At 37.6% G+C, this 6,156-nt stretch overlaps 1 pseudogene; it reads left to right on the top strand.

Annotated features, from left to right (window-relative positions):
- The first annotated feature begins 4,650 nt into the window (after positions 1-4,650).
- On the top strand, positions 4,651-4,759 carry LOC118541312 (U6 spliceosomal RNA; annotated as a pseudogene).
- Positions 4,760-6,156: the final 1,397 nt, after the last annotated feature.

Raw genomic sequence — 6,156 nt, 5'->3', positions numbered from 1 at the left:
TGACTGTGGGTGATTTCTCTGGGGCTCAGTCCACACAAAAGCAAATGCCAGATGGGGCCCCTGGGTAGCTCAGTTGGTTAAGCGTCTGACTCCTGATTTCCACTCTGGTCATGATCTCAGGGTCGTGAGATTGAGCCCTGTGTAGTGTTCCATGCTGAGCATGGAGTCTGCTTAGGATTCTATCTCTCCCTCTGCCACCACGCCCCCTTCTCCACCCCCGCTCACGTGTGTGCTCTATCTCGCTCTCGCTCTCTGAAAAAAAAAAAAAAGCAAATGCCAGAAATGTGTATCCGAAATGCCGACTGGTCTGATACCACACAAGGTGACACATTACAAACACACAGTAGTGTTTTTTCATTATGTTAAGTGAGGGAACCCAGGGGCAAAAGAGCATCTGGTGTAGGATTCCATTTATATAAAATTCTAGAAAATGTAAATTAATCTATAGCGACAAGAGTGGGTCAGCAGCTGCCTGGGGCCAGGAGCAAAAGAAGAAATGGGATGCAAAGGGGCACAAAGAACCTACTAAGGGTGATGGAAATATATTGTGGCTAGGCTTTTGCAAACATATAAATCTGTCAAAACTTATTACATTGATATTTTATTTAAAGGAATGTGGTTTATTGCACTTAAATTATAATTCAGTGAAGTTGATTAAAAAATAAAATTTCAATATAGGCAAAATAAGTAACGCTATATATCACAAACATAATTACCAACATGGATCTTTAAATGTTGACAAAGGAAAATGGCGTGATCAGGTCAACAGACCCTAACGGCATTTGCAAAAAACTCTTGATTTTAAAACATATATATATATATGGAGCATCTAAAACTAACATTCAGCAGTAGTCTCAATAGCGGCACGCTACACACATTTCATCTCAAATCAGGAATAAGACCGGCCATCACCCCTTAAGCTGGTAATCGAGTACATCTACTGAAAATGAAGAACTAGAGAGAAAAACAAAAGGAAGCGACAGAAGTGAATTCAACAACAACAAAATTTACAGCTTTCAAAATAATTGGATGCTAGATAAAAGTGTAAAAACCCATTTTAATATGTTAGTAATAACCAGTTAAAAAAGAAAATGGAAGATAAATCCCATTCATCATTGGTAATTGTAGCCCAAGGCATAAAAATACCACGGAGCTGCCTTAAAAATAAAATGCACAACTCTTATAAAGAAAATTACTAAACATAATTGAGAGACATAAAAGTTATCTCTAAAAACTCTACAGATATTCCGAGATTCTAGATAAGAAATAAGTAAATCCTCCACAAGTTAATTAATAATTTTAATTCAATGCCAATTAAAAGCTCCTTTGGTGCCATAAAAGGGCTCCTAAATGAATCTAGAAAACAAGTGGATTATACCACCCAAGAAGAAAATCCTGAAAATAAAGGGTAATGAAGCGTTTTTCATACTACACAGGGAAATCATGCAACTACAATCATCAAAACCACGTAGAACAAAAACTGAGCAAATCAGCCAAAAACAAACCCTAGTCTACATCAGAACTTAATATATAACAAATGTGGCATCAAAATAAATTAGAAGACCAAATGGAGCTAAGAACAGCAGCTAGCTATTTTTAAATGATTTAAAGTTAGATAAAAATCCCATGTTATACACTAAAAAAAAAATTACAAATGGAGTAAGCAGTAAAGGTTTTAAAAACAAAACCTAAAGCATAAAAAACTGTAAGAAAATATAGATGAATATCTGATTTCTAAAAGGAGAGTACTAAGTATTAAAACAATAGGAAAAAAGTTAATTAAGAAATGGGTATATGTTTGAATACCTAGTTTTAAGTTATTCTTTTTTTTACCTTTATTTATTTTATTTTATTATGTTATTCTACAATAATTATAGATTCCCAGGAAGCTATGAAGAAATGTACAGGGAGGTCCTGTGTACCCTTAATATAGCCTCCCCCAACATAAATGACCTCTTGCGTAACTATAGTACATGGTCAAAACCAGCAAACTGAGATTGGTACAAAGCATAGAGATTATTCATGGTATACGTGCACTTGTGTGTGTAGTTCTAGACAATTACATCACACGTGTAGATTTGCTTAACCACCATCAAAATGAAGAAATTTAAGTCTTCCATTACCACAGGCTGCTTCCGTGGTAGAACCACATCCACATCCTCCTCCCCTCATCCTTAACCCCCGGCGAACACTGATCCGTTATCCATCTGACACTTATGATAATTCCGCACTGTTTTATAAATGGAACCCTGCACTATGCATTCTTTGGAGATTGACTTTTTTTCACTCAGCATAATTTCCTTGACATTCATTTCAGTTATTGCAAGTATCAGTAATTACTTATTATTGCTAAGCAGTATTCTATGATGTAAATGGGCCAAAGTTTGTTTGACCATTCAATCATTTTAAGAAGTTTGGGTAGTTTAGAGTTCTCAAATATTAAGAGCAAAGTTTCTGTGAATATCCATGCTCAAGCTTCTAGGTGAAAATAAGTTTTTATGTCTCTGGGATAAATTCCCAAGAGTGCAACTGGCAGGTCATATGGTATTAACCAAAAAAAAAAGCTATATACAAATATGTTAATGCAATAGGACTCCAAATATATATATATATATATATATATATATATATATATATATATATATATATATATATATTTTATAGAAAAGGTGGGGGCAGAGGTAAAGGGAGAGAGAGAATCTTAAGCAGGCTCCACGCCCAGCACGGAGCCCCACTCTGGGCTTGATCTCACAACCCTGAGATCATCACCTGAGCCGAAATCAAGAGTCCGATGCTCAACCGACTGCATCACCCGGGTGTCCCCCCAAAAATATTTTTAAAGTGTATTTTTGTATAGAAAAATAAACTGCTGAAAAATGTACAAAAATAGTATTTGTCAAATAAATAAAATGTGTTAAAATTTGAATCATTTTTCCTTTTTTTTTTTTTTTTATTTTTAAAGATTTTATTTATTTATTTGAGACAGAGAGAATGAGAGAGAGAGAGCACATGAGAGGGGGGAGGGGCAGAGGGAGAAGCAGACCCCCTGCCGAGCAGGGAGCCCGATGCGGGACTCGATCCCGGGACTCCAGGATCATGACCTGAGCCGAAGGCAGTCGCTTAACCAACTGAGCCACCCAGGCGCCCTCATTTTTCCTTTTTATACTCCTCTGTATTGTCAGACTTTTCAACAATAAACATGTACCCATTTTATAATCAGAGAAGTACTCATTCATAAAATGCCAAACAACTTTAGTCATAGGCCTAATCTCCTAACTCAGATTATGGGCTGATACAGCAGTGACCTACTTATGAAGTCCTTCTGGGGACTGGTTGTGTGGTAACAGGGGAGTCTGTTTCCCTCAATAAGTAGAAATATTTTTCCTCATGTACAGTTTCAGGAATGAATTGTCCAATTAAAACTGAAAAGAAAGACTAGAATGAATAACAATAAAAAATAGCACTAATATTAAGATTTTCCCAATAGAAAGTAATGCCCCCTCTTAGGGTATTTGGGGCCTATATTCTCTTGATCTGTGTCCAGAATGAGTCCCTGTGTATATCCCACTGCTGGAGAGAGCTGGAAATAAGGTAAGGCACAGGGGCACCTGGGTGGCTCAGTCGGGTAGGCAGCTGCCTTCGGCTCAGGTCGTGATCCTGGGGTCCTGGGATCGAGCCCCACATCAGGCTCCCTGCTCGGCGGGGAGCGTGCTTCTCCCTCTCCCTCTGCCTGCCACTCTGCCTACTTGTGCTCTCTATCTCTCTGTCAAATAAATAAATAAAATCTTTTAAAAAAAAAATAAGGTAAGGCACACACAAAGCCCACTTGCCCGCTAATTGGAAATTGAGTCATTCAAAGATTGGTGGCCTATTCTATAAATGTCCTAAAACTGCCAGGGAGGTACAATGGGCTCACAGTTTAAAAAAATAATTCATATGCAAATTATACCATGATGAAACCTTAAAGCACATTTCAAAGTATTAAAAGTTCAAGCCTCATTAACATCATAACTGCACTCAATAATTACTTAGCTTAGCAATTAAAACAAACTTCAGGCCATATCAAATTGTTGTCTTTGAATATTTATCAGATTGACCATCAGGACACTTTTTGCATGTGAAAATGGGTGCCATTAATAGTTAAGCTGGGCCAATAAATGTAAACTAGAACTGGCTGAGCAAATTGGGCTGCATGATTGACTGCCCTATGGTATGATGAAACTTGCATGCAGCCACATTCCACAAAGGGTTCAACATCCTATAAAAGTTGGGTTTACGTTAAATTAACAAATAATTCTTATTAATTTGTTTAATGTTTTATATTATTAATTTTTAAAAATATCTCATAATTATAAATATAAAAATAAATATATTATTTTACTATAATTATAAATATAAAATAAATATATTATTAATTTTTACTATTTTACTATTTTAATTATTATTAAGGAGAACTCCTTAACCAAAACATGATACTCCATTACCATGTAAACATTACTGCCTAAATAGTATTTTTTACTCTAGTAAGTATTCATAAGTATTCAAAATGCTATGATTTTGAGTTGGAAACTTTGGGTCTAGGGCACACACATGAAGATGAGCAAGCACGTCCACGTTAAGTTTAAGGCAGTTTAAAAAGATATCTATCTAGTGCTCGCTTGGGCAGCACACATGCTAAAAACCTGCAATTATGCAGAGAAGATTAGCGTGGCCCCCGCACAAGGATGACATGCAAAAGGATATCTATTTAGAAATGGTTCCTCTATCCTTCCATTTGGGTGATTTACCCTTCATGATCTTTCACCATGTTTTCCCCCAACTTTCTTTTTTTTTTTTTTAAAGATTTTATTTATTTATTTGAGAGAGAGAGAATGAGAGACAGAGAGCATGAGAGGGAGGAGGGTCAGAGGGAGAAGCAGACTCCCTGCTGAGCAGGGAGCCCGATGCAGGACTCGATCCTGGGACTCCAGGATCATGACCTGAGCCGAAGGCAGTCTCTTAACCAACTGAGCCACCCAGGCGCCCTTCCCCCAACTTTCAATTCTATCACCAGACCCTGAAGTTACTCTAACCCCAAAATATATATATTTCAGTGCTTTCTGATGTACACACCTATGCTCCAGGCCCCTTACTCCCTCAGAACCTCTCCTTCTGCCTTCAGTGTTTTGAGCACATCTTTCCTTCAAATGATTAGTTCCTCTTGAGTTTCCATCATCCATCCCTGAGCCTTCAGGTATATGTGCTAGGTGGGGTCATTAACACTAGCTGCTATAATGGATAATTCCAACAGCTCAGTGGCTTGATACAATAAAAGGTCCTTCTTGCTCACTCAGAGCCAATGTAGTTTGGACAGTTCTCTTTGGCAGAAACTCTAGGATCCAGAGGCCTTGCGTGCTAAATATATGCCCTCTGATATTTTCCAGAAGGAGAAAGTGGAAAGTCAAAGTTTTGCTGGAGACATTTTTAAGGGCAAGGCCAAAAGTGGATTTAGATCACTTGCACTCAAGCTTCCTTGGCCAGATCTGAGACATAGGACCCTTCCCTAATCTCAAGGGAGGCCAGGAAATGCAGGCTTCCTGTGTGTTCAGCAAGAGGAATTAAGACTGGAGAGCATCTAGCAAATGTCTGTCATTATATAACTTAAACTTTCCATACAGTGACCTCTCCCACCATTTTTCTTTCTCCTACAACTACTGAGAACATATTTTTGGGGGGACATGATTCAACCCACATCACCAAGAAAGCAGGAACTTAGGGCAAGTGTGTGAGTGGCCCTGTCTCACCAACCTGTGAACAGACTTGCAAAGCTGTACATACAAGTAGACAAGTGACAAGCACAGACAACCTCACTAGCATTCAAAGAAGTAAGTTTTTTTTTTTAAAAAAAGACATTATTTTCACCTACAAAATTAACAAAGACTGAAAGATAATACTAAATACAAAAGGGGATACAGTGAAATTCAGCCCCTGAGGGGTTGTACCCAGAAGTACAATCTTCCTGAAGGACAATTCAGAAATAAGCGTCAAAATCTTCATTCAGATCATTCAAAAAATTTTAATGAATATTCACTAAGCACGGAGCACTGTTCTAAATCTTCTAATCTAGTAATTCCACTTTCAGAAATGCATCCAAAAAAGGTGAGTGGAAATGCAGAC

This window comes from Halichoerus grypus, chromosome 12, assembly GCF_964656455.1.
Source record: "Halichoerus grypus chromosome 12, mHalGry1.hap1.1, whole genome shotgun sequence".
Lineage (NCBI taxonomy): Eukaryota > Metazoa > Chordata > Mammalia > Carnivora > Phocidae > Halichoerus > Halichoerus grypus.
This window is presented reverse-complemented; position numbering and strand designations above follow the sequence as displayed.